The sequence below is a fragment of the Onthophagus taurus genome, chromosome 1, assembly GCF_036711975.1.
Source record: "Onthophagus taurus isolate NC chromosome 1, IU_Otau_3.0, whole genome shotgun sequence".
Classification (NCBI taxonomy): Eukaryota; Metazoa; Arthropoda; class Insecta; order Coleoptera; family Scarabaeidae; genus Onthophagus; species Onthophagus taurus.
Window position 1 is genome coordinate 41,840,447 of NC_091966.1, and position 16,428 is coordinate 41,856,874.

The window sequence follows — 16,428 nt, forward strand, 5'->3', positions numbered from 1 at the left end:
GAATTTTGATGATTTTTTAACGAAAACATTTCAAGTCCTAAAACAGCGTTCTCGATATTCATATTTATCTCAAAATTTTATACATACAACACATACATTATTATACGCCATCTTAAAGTAGAGAGTTCCAGCTTTATTTTGATATATAACTCATTACTCAATTCTCATAAATAAACTAAAAGCGATTTTTTGAATTGCAGCCATTTTTTAACTAAGTTCTAAAAGAGAGCTTTAAATTTTTTTGATTTTCTCAAAATTTTATACATACAACACATACATTATGATACACCAACTTAAAGTAGAAAGTTCAAGCTTTAATTCGATATATAACTCATTACTCAATTCTCATAAATAAAGTAAAAGCGATTTTGTGAATTGCAACCATTTTTTAATTAAAAAATTTTAAGACCTAAAATAGAGTTTTAAATTTTTTTGATTTTCTCAAAATTTTATACATACAACACATACATTAGTATATATCAACTTAAAAGAGAGAGTTCAAGCTTTAATTTGGTATATAAATCATTACTTAATTCTCAAAAATAAAGTGAAACCAATTTCTTGAATTGCAACCATTTTTTAATTAAAAAATTTGAAGTCCTAAAACAGAGTTTTCAACTGTTTTGACTTTCTCAAAATTGTATACATATAACACATATATTATTACACATCATCTTAAAGTAGAGAGTTTAAGCTTTATTTTGATATATAAATCATTACTTAATTCTGAAAAATAAAGTGAAAGCGATTTTTTGAATTTCAACCATTTTTCAATAAAAAACATTTTAATTCTTAAAATAGATATCAATTTTTTTGATTTTCTCAAAATTTTATACATACAACACATACATTATTATACGCCATCTTAAAGTAGAGAGTTCAGCCTTTAATTTGATATATAACTCATTACTCAAATCCCATAAATAAAGTAAGTGCGATTTTTTGAATTGCAACCATTTTTTAATTAAAAAATTTTAAGTCCTAAAACAAAGTTTTCAATTGTTTTGACTTTCTCAAAATTGTATACATATAACACATATATTATTATACATCATCTTAAAGTAGAGAGTTCAGGCTTTAATTTGATGTATAAATTATTATTCAGTTCTTAAAAATAAAGTGAGAGCAATTTTTTGAATTTCAACCATTTTTTAACCAAAACATTTTAAGTCCTAAAACGGAGTTTCCATTTTTTTTGATTTTCTCAAAATTCTATACATACAACACATACATTGTAATACATCATCTTAAAGTAGAGAGTTCAAGCATTAATTTGATATATAACTCATTACTCAATTCTCATAAATAAAGAAAGTGCGATTTTTTGAATTGCAACCATATTTTAATTAAAAAATTTCAAGTCCTAAAACAGAGTTTTCAATTGTTTTGACTTTCTCAAAATTATATACATACAACACATATATTATTACACATCATCTTAAAGTAGAGAGTTCAGGCTTTAATTTGATGTATAAATCATTATTCAGTTCTTAAAAATAAAGTGAGAGCAATTTTTTGAATTTCAACCATTTTTTAATCAAAACATTTTAAGTCCTAAAACGGAGTTTTCATTTTTTTTGATTTTCTCAAAATTCTATACATACAACACATACATTGTAATACATCATCTTAAAGTAGAGAGTTCAAGCATTAATTTGACATATAAATCATTACTTAATTCTCAAAAATAAAGTGAAACCGATTTTTTTAATTTCAACCATTTTTCAATAAAAAACATTTTAATTCCTAAAATAGAGATTTCATTTTTTTGGATTTTCTCAAAATTTTTTATATACAACACATACATTATTATACGCCATTTTAAAGTAGAGAGTTCAAGTTTTCATTTGATATATAACTCATTACTCAATTCTCATAAATAAAGTAAAAGTGATTTTTTGAATTGCAACCATTTTTTAATTAAAAAATTTTAAGTCCTAAAGTAGTTATAAATTTTTTTGATTTTCTCAAAATTTTATACATATAACACATAGATTATTATACATCATCTTAAAGTAGAGAGTTTAAGCTTTATTTTGATATATAAATCATTACTTAATTCTCAAAAATAACGTGAAAGCGATTTCTTGAATTTCAACCATTTTTCAATAAAAACATTTTAACTCCTAAAATAGATATCAATTTTTTTTATTTTCTCAAAATTTTATACATACAACACATACATTATTATACGCCATCTTAAAGTAGAGAGTTCAACCTTTAATTTGATATATAACTCATTACTCAATTCTCATAAATAAAGTAAGTGCGATTTTTTGAATTGCAACCATTTTTTAATTAAAAAATTTCAAGTCCTAAAACAGAGTTTTCAATTGTTTTGATTTTCTCAAAATTGTATACATACAACACATATATTATTACACATCATCTTAAAGTAGAGAGTTCCGGCTTTAATTTGATGTATAAATCATTATTCAGTTCTTAAAAATAAAGTGAGAGCAATTTTTTGAATTTCAACCATTTTTTAACGAAAACATTTCAAGTCCTAAAACAGAGTTTTTAATTGTTTTGATTTTCTCAAAATTGTATACATACAACACATATATTATTACACATCATCTTAAAGTAGAGAGTTCAGGCTTTAATTTGATATATAACTCATTACTCAATTCTCATAAATAAAGTAAGTGCGATTTTTTGAATTGCAACCATTTTTTAATTAAAAAATTTCAAGTCCTAAAACAGAGTTTTCAATTGTTTTGATTTTCTCAAAATTGTATACATACAACACATATATTATTACACATCATCTTAAAGTAGAGAGTTCAGGCTTTAATTTGATGTATAAATCATTATTCAGTTCTTAAAAATAAAGTGAGAGCAATTTTTTGAATTTCAACCATTTTTTAACCAAAACATTTTAAGTCCTAAAACGGAGCTTTCATTTTTTTTTGATTTTCTCAAAATTCTATACATACAACACATACATTGTAATACATGATCTTAAAGTAGAGAGTTCAAGCATTAATTTGATATATAAATCATTACTTAATTTTCAAAAATAAAGTGAAACCGATTTTTTTAATTTCAACCATTTTTCAATAAAAAACATTTTAATTCCTAAAATAGAGATTTCATTATTTTGGATTTTCTCAAATTTTTTCACATACAACACATACATTATTATACGCCATTTTAAAATAGAGAGTTCAAGTTTTAATTTGATATATAACTCATTACTCAATTCTCATAAATAAAGTAAAAGTGATTTTTTGAATTGTAACCATTTTTTAATTAAAAAATTTTAAGTCCTAAAGTAGTTATCAATTTTTTTGATTTTCTCAAAATTTTATACATATAACACATAGATTATTATACATCATCTTAAAGTAGAGAGTTTAAGCTTTATTTTGATATATAAATCATTACTTAATTCTCAAAAATAAAGTGAAACCGATTTTTTTAATTTCAACCATTTTTCAATGAAAAACATTTTAATTCCTAAAATAGAGATTTCATTTTTTTGGATTTTCTCACATTTTTTTACATACAACACATACATTATTATACGCCATCTTAAAGTAGAGAGTTCAACCTTTAATTTGATATATAACTCATTACTCAATTCTCATAAATAAAGTAAGTGCGATTTTTTGAATTGCAACCATTTTTTAATTAAAAAATTTCAAGTCCTAAAACAGAGTTTTCAATTGTTTTGATTTTCTCAAAATTGTATACATACAACACATACATTATTACACATCATCTTAAAGTAGAGAGTTCAGGCTTTAATTTGATGTATAAATCATTATTCAGTTCTTAAAAATAAAGTGAGACCAATTTTATGAATTTCAACCATTTTTTAACGAAAACATTTTGAGTCCTAAAACAGAGCTTTCATTTTTTTTGATTTTCTCAAAATTGTATACATACAATACATACATTATTATATATCATCTTAAAGTAAAGAGTTCAAGCTTTAATTTGATATATAAATCATTACTCAATTCTCATAAATAAACTAAAAACCGATTTTTTGAATTGCAATCATTTCTTAATAAAAAAAAATTTTAACTCCTAAAATAGTTTTCAATTGTTTTGATTTTCTCAAAATTTTATACATACAACACATACATTATTATACATGGTCTTAAAGTAGCGAGTTCAAGCTTTAATTTGATATATAAATCATTACTCAATTCTCATAAATAAAGCAAGAGCGATTTTTTGAATTAAAACCATTTTTTAATTAAAAAATTTAAAGTCCTAAAACAGAATTTTCAATTGTTTTGATTTTCTCAAAATTGTATACATACAACACATATATTATTACACATCATCTTCAAGTAGAGAGTTCAGGCTTTAATTTGATGTATAAATCATTATTCAGTTCTTAAAAATAAAGTGAGAGCAATTTTTTGAATTTCAACCATTTTTTAACGAAAACATTTCAAGTCCTAAAACAGAGTTTTCAATTGTTTTGATTTTCTCAAAATTGTATACATACAACACATACATTATTACACATCATCTTAAAGTAGAGAGTTCAGGCTTTAATTTGATGTATAAATCATTATTCAGTTCTTAAAAATAAAGTGAGAGCAATTTTTTGAATTTCAACCATTTTTTAACGAAAACATTTTAAGTCCTAAAACGGAGGTTTCATTTTTTTTGATTTTCTCAAAATTTTATACATACAACACATACATTATTATATATCATCTTAAAGTAAAGAGTTCAGGCTTTAATTTGATATATGTCATTACTCAATTCTCATAAATAAACTAAAAACCGATTTTTTGAATTGCAACTATTTTTTAATAAAAAAAATTTGAAGTCCTAAAATAGAGTTTTCAATTGTTTTGATTTTCTCAAAATTGTATACATACAACACATACATTATTACACATCATCTTAAAGTAGAGAGTTCAGGCTTTAATTTGATGTATAAATCATTATTCAGTTCTTAAAAATAAAGTGAGAGTAATTTTTTGAATTTCAACCATTTTTTAACGAAAACATTTCAAGTCCTAAAACAGAGTTTTCAATTGTTTTGATTTTCTCAAAATTGTATACATACAACACATACATTATTACACATCATCTTAAAGTAGAGAGTTCAGGCTTTAATTTGATGTATAAATCATTATTCAGTTCTTAAAAATAAAGTGAGAGCAATTTTTTGAATTTCAACCATTTTTTAACGAAAACATTTTAAGTCCTAAAACGGAGGTTTCATTTTTTTTGATTTTCTCAAAATTTTATACATACAACACATACATTATTATACATCATCGTAAAGTAAAGAGTTCAAGCTTTAATTTGATATACAAATCATTACTTAATTCTCAAAAATAACGTAATTTATTTATCTCAAAATATGGTGTATCCAACACACAGATTATGATGCATCATCTCAAAATAGACAGTTTTAACTTTAATTTGTGTTACAAATCATGCCTTCTTTTTATACAAAATTGATCTCTTCAGTTTATTATAAAAAATTCTTCTCGATTATTAAGTTTTTGATACTAAATTTATACAAAAATAGTACATACCAAGGTTTTAATGCTAATAAGCGTAATTGCCCAATAACATATGCATGGTATAATTAGAGGTATAACGCGGATCATTATAGTTATTAGCCGTTACGTGACGAACGGTTGTGTAATACGAAGAAAAAGAAAGAAAATATAAATCTCGATTTTTCCTTTTTTTTCCAATTTCCTATCTCCGCTCCAATTAACACCGCAAATAAATTCCGCGTATGTTCGTTATGATGTGAATTAGTTTGGAAAATTGAATATTAATTAATCAGTTTAGTTCGGTTCAGTATCTTTTATGATAACAGCTTTTCAAACAAGTTGGGTAACAAACTATAAAACATTTTTTATCTTTAAGATTAAAACTTTGTTTATTTACGACTAACTAAACTCTTGAAATCGTTAAAATGGTTGGAATGATTAAAATAGTTAAAAGAGAAAGTGCAATAAAAAAAAAGTTGTTTCTGATGATTTCTCCTTTTATAGACAAGAACCCATTGATATTTATAGTTATAACTGTAATTCAGATAATCGATGCGGGGTTTATAAAGATACGGCTTTTAATAATCTTTTCTGTTGGGCATCATGCGTTTGCGTTTAATTTAAATGTAAATGTGGACGTTCAAACCCGCGAGGAAGAAAATATCTTCGATTATCCCTCGAAAACCCGTACTTACTGTGTAATTACGGAACATTTATGTTCATCCTCCACAAATTCAAGAATTATACCTAAAGAGAAAATCGTGCCATCTCACTTAAAACTACAACCACATTTTAACACAAATTACGAATTAATTTTCAGTTTATAAATTGCTGATTATACTGATTGATCCAAGAGCACGGTATGAAGTTCCTACTAGCTTAAAATTACGTAGGAACTCTATACCTCGCTAGTGGTCAACCATATACAAAATAAAACGATCTTGTTCCCCTTTAGTTTCCATCTCTTTTTCCTCGTTGAAAAAAATAGGGGGAAGAGATGTCTTCAATTAGTTGTCCTTGGCCCTCCGAATAAACTCCCAACACAGACAGAAAATACATACGTGTGTGTGTGTGATACGCCATTTTGAACTTCGTGGGTCGATCCATCAAAAAAAAAAGGAGAGTATTCGGATTGCTGATGATAATTGAGGTGATGTGCTATGAGGGGGACCCAAACGATTGATTTGAATAAAACAAACATTAAAGTTTGTCAATTGTAAATCTTGGTCGTCCGCAGATGTGTTCTTTAAATCCGCGGGATTTAAACGCGTTGTGTTAACAACGAGAGGGTTTAAAATTAAAAATGGAGGAAAAGATTTTTTTTTTTAAATCGATTTTTCGAGTTGTTTGGGAAGAAATTAAGGAAATTATAATTAGAGGTGTTGTTGTTGGGCCATATGTCATAAAGTCGTGGGTTATGATTTATACCTAGTGGTTTTCTACCTGGAGTAGGTATTTTTTAAGATCCCCAAGGGATCATCTTTGTCTAAAAGCTTTAGGGAACCGCATTTTTTAAATCTGACTCAGGAAAAGAATTATTTTAAAAATAACTACAATTAACAGTCAAATTTTGAGTCTACTTTTTACTATAAAAGTAATTACTTCATGTAATTTGGATATTATTGATGTTAAAAATCTTCCTCCTCATTTAATGGTGTTAACTTAGTAGTTTAAATATTGATATTTCAGAAACTAAATGATACTTTCAAAAACTGGTTGTTTTATTGGAAAGCTAACATTTTCTTCTATAATTTATTGCTGAAAATTGCATTGCGATAACTTTAGTAATCGATTTTTGGCGATTTTTTGAAAATAATCGTGATTAAAATTTAACTTGAAAAGGTGGTGAACCTTAAACAGTGATATCTCAAAAACTAAATGATATTTTAAAGAACTGTTTATTTCGTTGAAAAGCTAATACTTTATTCTATACTTGCTGAAAATTGCATTGCGATATCTTTAATAAACGATTTTATGCGATTTTTTGAAAATAATCACGATTAAAATTTAACTTGAAAAGGTGGTAAAGCTTAAATAGTGATACCTCAAAAACGAAATGATATTTCAAAGAACTGACTATTTCGTTGAAAAGCTAATACTTTATTCTATAATTTCTGAAAATTGCATTGCCGTATCTTTAATAATCGATTTTTTGCGATTTTTCGAAAATAATCGTGATTAAAATTTAACTTGAAAAGGTGGTGAAGCTTAAACAGTGATATCTCAAAAACTAAATGATATTTGAAAGAACTGTTTATTTCGTTGAAAAGCTAATACTTTATTCTATAAGTGCTAAAAATTGCATTGCGATATCTTTAATAATCGATTTTTTGCGATTTTTTGAAAATAATCGTGATTAAAATTTAACTTGAAAAGGTGGTGAACCTTAAACAGTGATATCTCAAAAACTAAACGATATTTTAAAGAACTGTTTATTTCATTGGAAAGCTAATACTTTATTCTATAAGTGCTAAAAATTGCATTGCGATATCTTTAATAATCGATTTTTCGCGATTTTTTGAAAATAATAGTGATTAAAATTTAATTTGAAAAGGTGGTGAAGCTTAAACAGTGATATCTCAAAAACTAAACGATATTTTAAAGAACTGTTTATTTCGTTGAAAAGCTAATACTTTATTCTATAAGTGCTGAAAATTGCATTGCGATATCTTTAATAATCGATTTTTTGCGATTTTTTTTAAATAATCGTAATTAAAATTTAACTTGAAAAGGTGGTGAACCTTAAACAGTGATATCTCAAAAACTAAACGATATTTTAAAGAACTGTTTATTTCTTTCTAAAGCTAGCACTTTATTCTATAAGTGCTGAAAATTGCATTGCGATATCTTTAATAATCGATTTTTTGCGATTTTTTGAATATAATTGTGATTAAAATTTAACTTGAAAAGGTGGTGAAGCTTAAACAGTGATATCTCAAAAACGAAATGATATTTTAAAGAACTGTTTATTTCGTTGAAAAGCTAATACTTTATTCTATAAGTGCTGAAAATTGCATTGCGATATCTTTAATAATCGATTTTTTGAAAATAATCGTGATTAAAATTTAACTTGAAAAGGTGGTGAACCTTAAACAGTGATATCTCAAAAACTAAACGATATTTTAAAGAACTGTTTATTTCTTTCTAAAGCTAGCACTTTATTCTATAAGTGCTGAAAATTGCATTGCGATATCTTTAATAATCGATTTTTTGCGATTTTTTGAATATAATTGTGATTAAAATTTAACTTGAAAAGGTGGTGAAGCTTAAACAGTGATATCTCAAAAACGAAATGATATTTTAAAGAACTGTTTATTTCGTTGAAAAGCTAATACTTTATTCTATAAGTGCTGAAAATTGCATTGCGATATCTTTAATAATCGATTTTTTGAAAATAATCGTGATTAAAATTTAACTTGAAAAGGTGGTGAACCTTAAACAGTGATATCTCAAAAACTAAACGATATTTTAAAGAACTGTTTATTTCTTTCTAAAGCTAGCACTTTATTCTATAAGTGCTGAAAATTGCATTGCGATATCTTTAATAATCGATTTTTTGCGATTTTTTGAATATAATTGTGATTAAAATTTAACTTGAAAAGGTGGTGAAGCTTAAACAGTGATATCTCAAAAACGAAATGATATTTTAAAGAACTGTTTATTTCGTTGAAAAGCTAATACTTTATTCTATAAGTGCTGAAAATTGCATTGCGATATCTTTAATAATCGATTTTTTGAAAATAATCGTGATTAAAATTTAACTTGAAAAGGTGGTGAACCTTAAACAGTGATATCTCAAAAACTAAACGATATTTTAAAGAACTGTTTATTTCTTTCTAAAGCTAATACTTTTTTCTATAAGTGCTGAAAATTGCATTGCGATATCTTTAATAATCGATTTTTTGAATATAATTGTGATTAAAATTTAACTTGAAAAGGTGGTGAAGCTTAAACAGTGATATCTCAAAAACTAAACGATATTTTAAAGAACTGTTTCTTTCATTGGAAAGCTAATACTTTATTCTATAAGTGCTGAAAATTGCATTGGGATATCTTTAATAATCAATTTTTTGCGATTTTTTGAAAATAATCGTGATTAAAATTTAACTTGAAAAGGTGGTGAAGCTTAAACAGTGAAATCTCAAAAACTAAACGATATTTTAAAGAACTGTTTATTTCGTTGAAAAGCTAATACTTTATTCTATAAGTGCTGAAAATTGCATTGCGATATCTTTAATAATCGATTTTTTGAAAATAATCGTGATTAAAATTTAACTTGAAAAGGTGGTGAACCTTAAACAGTGATATCTCAAAAACTAAACGATATTTTAAAGAACTGTTTATTTCATTGGAAAGCTAATACTTCATTCTATAAGTGCTGAAAATTGCATTGCGATATCTCCAATAATCGATTTTTCGCGATTTTTTGAAAATAATCGTGATTAAAATTTAACTTGAAAAGGTGGCAAAGCTTAAACAGTGATATCTCAAAAACTAAATGATATTTTAAAGAACTGTTTATTTCATTGGAAAGCTAATATTTTATTCTATAAGTGCGGAAAATTGCATTGCGATATCTTTAATAATCGATTTTTTGCGATTTTTTGAAAATAATCGTGATTAAAATTTAACTTGAAAAGGTGGTAAAGCTTAAACAATGATATCTCAAAAACTAAATGATATTCTAAAGAACTGTTTATTCCGTTGAAAAGCTAATACTTTATTCTATAAGTGCTAAAAATTGCATTGCGATATCTTTAATAATCGATTTTTTGCGATTTTTTGAAAATAATCGTGATTAAAATTTAACTTGAAAAGGTGGTGAAGCTTAAACAGTGATATCTCAAAAACTAAACGATATTTTAAAGAACTGTTTATTTCGTTGAAAAGCTAATACTTTATTCTATAAGTGCTGAAAATTGCATTGCGATATCTTTAATAATCGATTTTGCGCGATTTTTTTTAAATAATCTTAATTAAAATTTAACTTGAAAAGGTGGTGAAACTTAAACATTGATATCTCAAAAACGAAATGATATTTTAAAGAACTGTTTATTTCGTTGAAAAGCTAACACTTTATTCTATAAGTGCTAAAAATTGCATTGCGATATCTTTAATAATCGATTTTTTGCGATTTTTTGAAAATAATCGTGATTACAATTTAACTTGAAAAGGTGGTGAAGCTTAAACAGTGATATCTCAAAAACTAAACGATATTTTAAAGAACTGTTTATTTCATTGGAAAGCTAATACTTTATTCTATAAGTGCTAAAAACTGCATTGCGACATCTTTAATAATCGATTTTTTGCGATTTTTTGAAAATAATAGTGATTAAAATTTAACTTGAAAAGGTGGTGAAGCTTAAACAGTGATATCTCAAAAACTAAATGATATTTTAAAGAACTGTTTATTGCATTGGAAAGCTAATATTTTATTCTATAAGTGCTGAAAATTGCATTGCGATATCTTTAATAATCGATTTTTTGAAAATAATCGTGATTAAAATTTAACTTGAAGAAGTATTGAAGGTTAAAAATAGATATCTCAAAAACTAAATGATATTTTAAAGAACTGTTTATTTCGTTGAAAAGTTAATATTTTATTCTATAATTGCTGAAAATTGTATTGCGATATCTTAAATAATCGATTTGTCCCGAATTTTTGTAAATGATCATAATTTAAGATCGACTAAAAAACGTGAAAAAAATTTGATGGAGATTAAAAGTTAATATCTCAAAAACTAAATGATATTTCAAAAAATAGTTTATATTATTGGAAAGCTAACACTTTTTACTATTATTGGTGAAACTTATGTTACGATATCTTAAGTAATCGATTTATTATGATTTTTTGAAAATAAATTCAACGTAAAAACGATATAAAAAAAGTGGTGGAGTTTAAAAATTAATATCTCGGAAACTAAACGATATTTTTAAAAACAGTTTGTTTTGTTGAAAAGCCAACACTTTTATCTATAATTGCTAAAAATTGAATTGCGATGTCATAAATAATCATTCACTCACGATTTTTTTAATTTGAGTTCAATTCAAAAACGTTATAAAAAAGTGGTGCAGTTTAAACATTGATATTTTAAAAACTAAATAATATTTTTAAAAAGTGTTTGTTTCATTGAAAAGGAAACACTTCATTCTATAATTGTAGAAAATTACATTGCAATATTTTAAATAATCGATTTTTTTTTAAATAATAAAGGCTCAAAAACGCGACAAAATAATTGGTGGATCTTAAAAGATTATATCTCAAAAACTAAATGATATTTTTAACAACTGCTTACATTATTGGCAAGCTAACACTTCATTCTATAATCACTAAAAATTGTATTGCGGTATCTTAAATAATCGATTTTTTACGATTTTTTAAAAATGAGTTTAATTTAAAAAATTGATAAAGTTTAAAAATTGATATCTCAAGAACTAAATGATATTTACAAAAACTGTTTATATCATTGGAAAGGTAATACTTTATTCTATAATTGCTAAAAATTGTATTGCGATATCTTAAACAATCGATTTTTTAAGATTCTTTTAAAATGAAAACCTAACAGTTCCTATTATTTATAATTTGGGTTATGCAAATTGCGTGTTCTTGCGTTTTGTTGACACTGTTTTTGTATTATTCCACAACCTTGTTAGTTGAGTATCTTTTTGGACCTTGTTTACCGTAGTTGTAACGATTTTTTCGTTCCATTGGCAACATCGTGACACAACACCAGGGTTAAAAACTGCATCAATAATCAAACAAAAAAGGTTTGGAATTTTCTGATCGATAATCAACGACGATGAGAAATATGAAATTGGAGAAAATAAATAATAATTCCTAAAGAATTCTCTTCCCGGAAACATTATCTTAAATTCTTTCAAGATTTTTCAATTCGTTTGGTATTTGCGAGACATAATTTGAGCATGAGGATAATAATAATTGAGGTGATCCAGAAATTTTAACACTTTAGGTATTAATCGAGGATTTTCGTGTTTTAAATATCATGCAGCTTTCTGTATTCAGTTCTGCCAAAAGATTCATGATTTATCCTAGCGTATAGTACCACGTCTCTTTAACTATTGGGGTGGTTGGATGACCAAATGTTCCTAAATTCAAAGAAGCCGTGTAACATTTTGGGGCATATTGTAAATGTCTACAAATTGGAAAAAGTTTGGATTAGTGTAAGAGGTAAGATCTCAGCCTAGGTATTTCGCCGATGGTGATGGAGTATTTAGACAAATTTATTATGATTCACCGACGGCCGCGACATTACAATGCGTCCTTTGGTCTGCTTGATGGACTTTCTTAGAGCATGCTAAAACTGCTTGGACTCTACATGCGATAAATCGCTGGATGTTAAACAACGCATTTAAGTTAGGCTCATTATAGGAGACTAAGAGCTTAGCTTAAGGATTTCAAAAAAGGATGTCAAAACATCTTTAAGTGTGTCTAATGTCAATACCTTGCTTAAAGGAAGATCTCATTTTTGCTAAACAACATACTACTTAGTATTCTTATCAAATTCTATTAACTTAGGTTTTCCAGTATGAGAAAGTCTTACAGCGTAATACCGAGTAAATAAATTTGACTTGGAAAATATTTGTATTTCTAAATTTAAATCACGCACACTAAAATTTAGTGTCATAATAAAGTAAGATCTCAAAAGACGTAGTAAATATGCAGTACATTATTCAAGTTGTAAACACCAAAAACGCAGGATTTTTAGTTAGCACCAAAAGATTTCGGGTTCAACGAAGACAAATTCTAACAGTGAAGTGGTTGCGAAAATTATGACGTCTTATCTTATCTATCACCACACCCACTCATAAACCACACACTAAATAGATGATTCTTTAGTTTAATTCAAAGTCATTGTATTCCAGTAAAAACTTAGGTTGATTCATCATTTATAAAGTTGCTGCCAATTTTACACTTAATTTTTTGATCAATTCTGATCATGGCGTACTCTTAACTTAGACCTCTTCACTAACTGTTATCTCAAGAAGTATATCACGAATTTTGTTGAAAAATGTTTTAGCTTTTATGCAAAATAAGTTAATTAAAGAAACTAAATGATATTCAAAAATGATGATGTTTTATGAATTCGAGAAATTTGTTGGAGTCGAGTTCTTTGAAAAATTAAATTTCAAGGACTTAAACATAGCTGCTCGAAATTATAGGAATAGTTATTCCGTTCTCCCAATTTTTCTGTAAAGTTTATGCAAGAAATTTGCAATTAAATTGATAACAAAATATGATTTATATTTATCGATGATAAGAAATTATGAACACAAAGATAAAAATAATTTTGATGTTGTCTACAAACATTTTATGGCAGCAATATCCATTCAAGTAAATTATAAGACTTACCTGAAATGAAGAATCATTATTCTATAATAAGATTATGTTCAAGTTCGATTAATAATTTTTCTTTTCCGCATCATAAAATAAATCCTTTTTTATGTATTGGGGTTACGACAAAACATATCTTCTCACACTTCTCTTCCCGTTTGAAATGGTAATATCGATAATAAATCAGATTATAACTCAGGTAATAACCCATTTGAGTGCATTACGCATATTAAAATACGGATTGGGAAAAAAAGAGTTGACAGCGTGAAGCCAAAAAGAGGATCCAACGACAGGTAACTTTAACTCTTTTTGAGCTATCACAGATGTTAAGGGACACACCGGGGTTGTACATCAAAGAGTTGCCCCCATTGTTCAAAGGGTTCGAAATATGCAAAATCATCGACGGTGAATTTAAAAGGGTTAAAATATGCAAGCGAGTATTTTTTGGATCGAAACCCCGCTGATTTTAATTTTTGCGACAATGCAGACTTCGTTTCAATTTCAATAGGTTGATTTTTTTTTTTATTATTAAAAAAAATTCGATTTGATAAGGAACTTAGTTGAAGGTCAACGATTGACCGTGAAATAAAAAATTTCGAAAAAGATAACATAAAAATTTACTTACAAACTTAAAAAAAAACTTCTTCATCAATCACTTTTTAAATTCACAACTTCACTAAAAAAATTTTCAAAATTTCATTTTCACACCATCGAAAAATTATGATGAATAAGAATAAAATTAGTTTTTAAATTTAAAGTCCACTGTGTCAGTTTATAAAGTTCTTCCTCTTCTATTTCTAAAGATGCTCGCTGTGAAATCCAATGAAGTCTTCCAAGACCGCCTTTTATAAAAGTAAGTTTTAACTTTAAAATAGAGAACCGTTGTCTTAGGAGTCGCGTTAAGCACTGAAATGCAGAATTCACTGGCTGTTCCTCCTTGGCCATATCCCCGGACTTGCGCGAGAAGAACCTCCGGTGGTGGGGAAAGACACCCAATGTGTTGTGGTGGGGAGAGGGGGGCACAACTCGACTCCTTCCTGCCCAAAGACAATTGAATTCAAAACAAATTCGAAAACATTCATTTCCAAAAATTTACCAACATTAATTAATCACAAATAAATTATTTAAACAAAATCAATTTTTAATGAATCAAAAATAATAACACAAATTATATATATATATTTGTTATATTATAGTAGTATTAATTTAAAATTATTTAATTCTCAAATTCTAATAATTTTTTTTTGTAATTTTATTTTTTTATGTTAACAGTTGGTGTACATGCGCGCATTTTTACAACGCATGTGCTTGGGGTGCGTCGGCAAAACTCCGCCTTGACGATAGACCAACAGAAAAAATCGGCAACACTTTTTTAGACACGCCTATCGTCCTAGAATAGCGAAGGGGAATAGAGAACGTTGGTGGGAGAACGAAGAGGAACAAGTGAAAACTGGGTACGTGGCGACCTCTTTGTATCAAAGCGCCGTATTACAATCTTAAACGGAGTGCCTTTTGGTTCGAAACTTTGCTAAATTTAACGTAAGTCGTTTCTTAATACGCGAGGGGTGAGTTTTTAGGGTTGGCTCAAAAGGTGGTGACATCTAAGAAGGAAAGTTTAAAGCTTTCAAATATGTATAAATATAATTTTTTTGAATTTTGTATGTTTTTGTGTAACACTATTGTTTTATTATATCTATATTTGCTTATTTCTCTTTGTTTTCATTAGGATTGTTATTCTAGAGTTAAACTAAATCTGATAACACATCTTGCTGATATAAAGGAAGAATTTTTTAAGATTAATCTTACTATTTGGAAATATCTCGTGGACCTTAATGCAAGAAAAGATTTCAGTTTATGCTTAGTTTTAGAATGATTCAACCAAAAACTCTTCTGTTATGGCATGACTAAATAAAGATTAAGAACTGTTAAACTTATGAATTCTGGAACTTATGCTTAAGGTTAAGAATTATTGTAGTATACTTGAGTTCCTAAGACTTTATTTAGATTAAGTAATGCAGAATTGAAATTTGTGTTAAGTCCAGAGTTGATGAATTAATTGCATACCATAACAAAATAGACACATCATATGATAGAATCAATGATCCCTATTCACTACTCTATCAAAGATAGAATTTTAGCAGTTCCTAAATATACATTGCTCAATAAGCACCAGTTCAGATTCATCAGGTTTTATTACATTCAATAGCCATAGATGAGTTTTACAGAAATTCACGTCCTTATAAGATTTTAAATGTTGTTAAGAAGATAATTTTCAAAACTTAGTGTCCTTAATCTCTGCAAGCATTTCTCCTTCATTCATGCATCAATTGTGCATAATAATTTTCGCAATTTTATAGGTGTAGGAGATAACTAATTATAAGCCCTAAATTTCTGCACGGATGGGTTTAGCTTAAAAATTGTTAGAATCTGACCTAAGTCATATGCATAGGTTGGGCATTATCGTCAAGTAGCCATATCAACTTTAAGAAGCTATTTATGATTTTTACTGACAGTAAAAGAATTTGTTTAAGCAGATACTTGATTATGTTTGAGTTGATCATGAATCACTTGCTCGACTTACTGTGAATA

General features: G+C 26.8%; 1 long non-coding RNA gene across 1 annotated transcript in view; it reads right to left on the reverse strand.

Annotated features, from left to right (window-relative positions):
- Window positions 1–14,851, reverse strand: part of LOC139432625 (uncharacterized) — a 29,942-nt gene extending 15,091 nt beyond the window's left edge. The window contains exon 1 of the long non-coding RNA XR_011642367.1: window positions 14,465–14,851. This is a non-coding gene — a long non-coding RNA (uncharacterized lncRNA). The remainder of the gene's footprint in view (window positions 1–14,464) is intronic.
- Between the last annotated feature and the right edge of the window lie 1,577 nt (window positions 14,852–16,428).